Below are 4,700 nucleotides of genomic sequence, written 5' to 3'. Positions count from 1 at the left end.
ACATGACCTCACACTGGGCCACCATCACCATTCCCAATAGTTTGTCATGTGCTTAGTTATTCACGTCGCTGCAAGGATGTGTAACTCTTCCGTGTCCTAAAATTATACTGAGACTGAAATTCGTGGAACTTCTGGTCTGGCATTAGAAGGAACGACGTTGACCTCACTCTGCTCTTTTGTTATTGTTTTAGACAGCCAATTTGGTGATTAGTTCTCACTAAATTATATCAATCATTCTATAAACGTTCAAGGTTATACAAAGTTTTGTGTGTTGGAACGCTTTATCCGGATGTTGTGAGTATTTTACCTAGACGTATATATCAGTAATATTTGTCTTTCAATCAATACGAATTGTGTAGTCTGATAGTCATGACTGTAATGTCGCTTTCTGGAAAACAAACGGAAGACATTTTAAAAAATTTGGCCAGATAGCTCATCCTTCAAATATCGACAGATTAAAATGAGCCACAACTTTAAAAAATAATTTAAAAACTCCTAAGCCCGGGACTTCAAGAATGTCTTGTGCGGCGATGTCGTCTAATGGGATGATACTCGCTTTCACATCGGAAGGTCCTGGGTTCGAGCGCATAGGTGAGTTTTTGGAATAGTCTCACATTCTCTCACCATACTCAGGTGTAAAATGAGTACCTGGTCGTTAACAGCGTTGTCTCTATCGGGAAAAAAATTGTATTATCGCCTAACAGGCGTCATGTATCGTTCTACATGATACGTGCTGCTGTTGGTCATGGACTTTTTGTAAAGCGCTTTGAGCACGTTTGGTGGATATCGCGCTATATAAAAGCTTAAGCTCAAGAAAGTAAGTTTTAAGAGTTTTGGCAAGGTCAAGGACACGTTCATCGATGGTAGGATGAAGGGTGTGTTTTCTGGACAAAATGTTTTAAAAATGTGTTTTCTCTTTCTTCAGAGTTCGACAGAGAAGGTATGTAGTGTGTAAAAATGGACATGTTCTATAAATAGAATGAGTTGACACGTCACTCAGGTCTTTGTTATTGTTTTTTTGCCATCCACGTTTATGAGTAATTCTCACTAAACTGTTTATAACCAGACTATAAACGTTTAAGGTTACACATAGTTTTGTGTGTTGTTAGACTTCCGGATGGCAATGTTGTGAGTTTCTTAGCCAAGCGCATACTATCTATAATCCACTTCCATGTGCTCGAGGTCACTGATCACATGGCATAGTGTGCTCGAAATGACCCACATAGTGAAAAGTGTTCACAGTTTGGGAAAGATCCAAAGTTACAATTGGTCATTTTTCTCAGCATGACTCATGGGTATGTTTACAACTTTCATAAACAAAGCAGCGTGTTTAGATACATTGAGAAATGTCCAATCATTGTACAGCAACAAATCATGTGATCGATGACTAGGTTGGACGAAAACATGAATGTCGATCGCTCCCATTAGAAGCGACAAATAATTTCTTGTATGGATTTTTTGTTGTTGTTCGCGAAGTATGAGATTGTGTTAAAGTTATAATATAGATAGAACGAAGTTGACGTCACTCGGGTCTTTTGTTATTGTTTTTTACCCTCCATGTGTATGATCAATTCTCACTAAACTGTATTAATCAGAATATAAACGTTCATGAATACACATAGTTTTGTGTGTTGGTACGTTATACTTCCGGATGGCAATGTTGTGAGCTTCTTAGCCAAGCGCATACTATTTATAATAAAGTGCTGTTGCTATATCAATAGATTAGAAATCAAAAGAGTTACATTATTATATATTTATATCGATAATTTCACAGTAGGTCGATACATCGAAGATGTGTTCTTGGGTAAGGCACTTTGCATACATCACCTCACTCGACTCATGTGTGAATGAGTACCAGTGACGGATATTGTAAGAGTTTGAACAGTAAGGATGGCTAACAGGCGACTGGTACTGTATGAAAAGGAAAAAACGGTTCCATATGGCTTGCTGGTGGAATAAATGAACCATTGAGAAGCGTATTGAGTGTATTACAGTAACCTAGTGAAAATGTGCTCCTATGTAAATGAATGTTGACAGTAATTGATCTATTCTTGAATGCAATCGGTTCAATCCTGATAAAGATTGCTGCATGTCCATCCGATGATTGCCGGGATGATTGACGGTCAGTAGACCATGACTGGCCTCTTATAATCTAATTGTCTGGACAATCATTGTGAATCAGGAGACGCTTCTAGACACAATCCCTTGACCACAGGTAAGCAAAGCCCTGCTCTTCTCTTTTCAAATTATTGATTAATTTATATAAAATTGTAAACATTGCTGCTACATGAAGCTCGAACAAATACATTCATTAAAAACTGGAGAGAACACGACATTCCTTCTACTTTACACGACCTTCACTGGCTCCGTGTTCACTACATAATAGACTACAAAATTCTTTTATACGCCTATAGGGAATTAAATTAGCGGAAGAGTAGCGTCCCTTGATTGGACGTCACCCATAGTCTGTGACGTCACCGGCGGAAAAGTTATTAGAGAGAGAACGTCATGTTGGTTGTGCGCATGCGTCTCTCGTCCTCGCTTCCGGTGAAAGCGGCTGGAGACACTTCAAAACCAAATTGACGTTTTCTCTGTAAGGTGACGTCCAATCAAGGGACGCTACTCTTCCGCTAATCTCATTCCCGATAAATGTTTTTCTAATGTAGGTCCTTCTCACTTACAAGACCTTATTGATGTCTATACACCTAGTCGTGTCTTAAGATCATCAGAATTTATTTTAATGAATTTTTCACCAAAAAGCTTTTAACTGTGCGGCTACGTATCTGTGGAACTCTCTCAGTTTTAGAACAAAATCTGCACCTAGTGTTCTAACATTTTATGACTGATGGTTTTAAAAAAAATATATATACATACATATGTGTAGGCCTGTATTTGTGTTTGTGTGTGTGTTTGTGTGTGTGTATGTATGTGTGTGTATGTGTGTGTGTGTGTGGCTGTGTGTCAGTGCTTGTGGTTGTGCTTTGAGTTAATTATAAAGCGCTGCAGAGCACTTTTAAGTGGATACATAGGCGCTATAGATACTTGTCGTTGTTGTTGTTGTTGTTGTTGTTGTTGTTGTTGTTGTTCTTCTTCTTCTTCTTCTTCTTCTTCTTCTTCTTCTTCTTCTTCTTCTTCTTCTTCTTCTTCTTCTTCTTATTATTATTATTATTAGAACAATAGTAAGATTGGAAGCTTCCAGTTAATTTCCAAACACAGATGATGTTGACGTTTCCGGTGTACCTGTTATCAACAAAACACGAAGAGTGAGACTTTGAAGCTTGAAGGACAAGGTGATAAAAACCAATGAGGTGATGACCTTGTTTATCTACGACCAATGGCCTCATCTCGTTTTTATCAGTCTTTTTATCAAGTCTCTTATTTATCGTGTTTTGTTGGGACACGAAGCAAATTTCTTTTGTGTTTTTTGGGGGGAGGGGGTGGTGGGTGTTTTTTAAACTCTTGTCTTTGTCTTCATAGATGAATAAACAATAAGATAGATAGATGAATGAATAAATAAAATAAATAAATAAATAAATAGTAACACGAAATGAAGTGAGTAGGAAAGTGCTAGAAGGTAACAGAGAATATATACCTCGCGGCGGCGATGGGGGCTCGAACCCGCGACCTTACTGGTACAACTTAATTAGATAGTAACTAGTTAAATAAGGCGTTTTGTCCTTATACTTCAGTGATGGACACATCCTGTAATCAATCGTTTAAGTTTTTAAGAAGTAAATTTACCGGAAGTGCTCGGGTTACTGGTTGTGTGTGATGATTTGCCCATACAGAAAGTAGACCGAAATATGAGTAGCTGATGTATGAATAAAAGATAATAATAATAAATAATGATACAATTCCCTTGATCTATCCCCAATGGAAAGTAGTCTTTAGATTCCAGTCCAAACCTTATAGGAATTTTCCACTGCTATGTAAATCCTTATTATCCAATCTTATCCAATTGATGTTATACGTTTAGATAAAATACTCACAGTACCCACCAGCCAGATTTAAGCATACCAGTACACAAAACTGTGTTGAACCGTTAACGTTTATTGGCTGATTGAATTATTTTACTGAGAACTAATCACGAACAGGTTGTCTAAAAATGATTACACTGAGCCGAGTGACATCAACATCGTTTCTTCTATAAGATTTTCCCATTTGGAATGTGAATTCTTTATTCTTTCCTACCCAATACGTTATCGATACACCATCCATTGTTATCAGTCAGGGTCATGATACCCTATCAGCCATTGTCCTACGTGAATCATGAGATGACCACTGGTCATCACACTGTTTTGCTGACCAGTCCAATTTTCCGTCCTTTATTCTAACATTCAAGCATGGCGATACGTTGACAAATCCAGAACAGAACGTTTTAAACATTCTTTTATAGATAGTTCGAAGATGACGTCACTTAGGTCTTTGTTATTGTTTTTTGCCATCCGAGTTTATGAGTAATGCTCAATGAACTGTATTAACCCGACTATAAACGTTCATGGATACGCACAGTTTTGTGTGTTGGTCCGTTATACTTCCGGATGGCAATGTTATGAGCTTCTTAGCCAAGCGCATACTATCTATAGCCTCTAAGGTATTTTATTCATGAAAATAATGTTTGTTGTTGTTGTTGTTGTTTGCTGTTGTTGTTGTTTTTGTATAGAAGATGTATGTCATATGTACTTTTACCAACAATAAAT

General features: G+C 37.5%; 1 protein-coding gene across 1 annotated transcript in view; it reads left to right on the top strand.

The window, feature by feature from the left end:
* The window catches only part of LOC144980843 (leucine-rich melanocyte differentiation-associated protein-like), a 14,866-nt gene continuing 10,166 nt past the window's right edge, over positions 1 to 4,700 (top strand). Inside the window, exons 1-2 of the mRNA XM_078928705.1 lie at positions 1 to 294; positions 2,082 to 2,215. The gene's annotated coding sequence lies outside the window, so the exon portion shown is untranslated. The remainder of the gene's footprint in view (positions 295 to 2,081; positions 2,216 to 4,700) is intronic.

This window comes from Berghia stephanieae, chromosome 10 (genome assembly GCF_034508935.2).
Source record: "Berghia stephanieae isolate SIO BIC M18660-M18661 chromosome 10, UCSD_Bste_1.3, whole genome shotgun sequence".
NCBI classification, from domain to species: Eukaryota; Metazoa; Mollusca; class Gastropoda; order Nudibranchia; family Aeolidiidae; genus Berghia; species Berghia stephanieae.
This window is presented reverse-complemented; position numbering and strand designations above follow the sequence as displayed.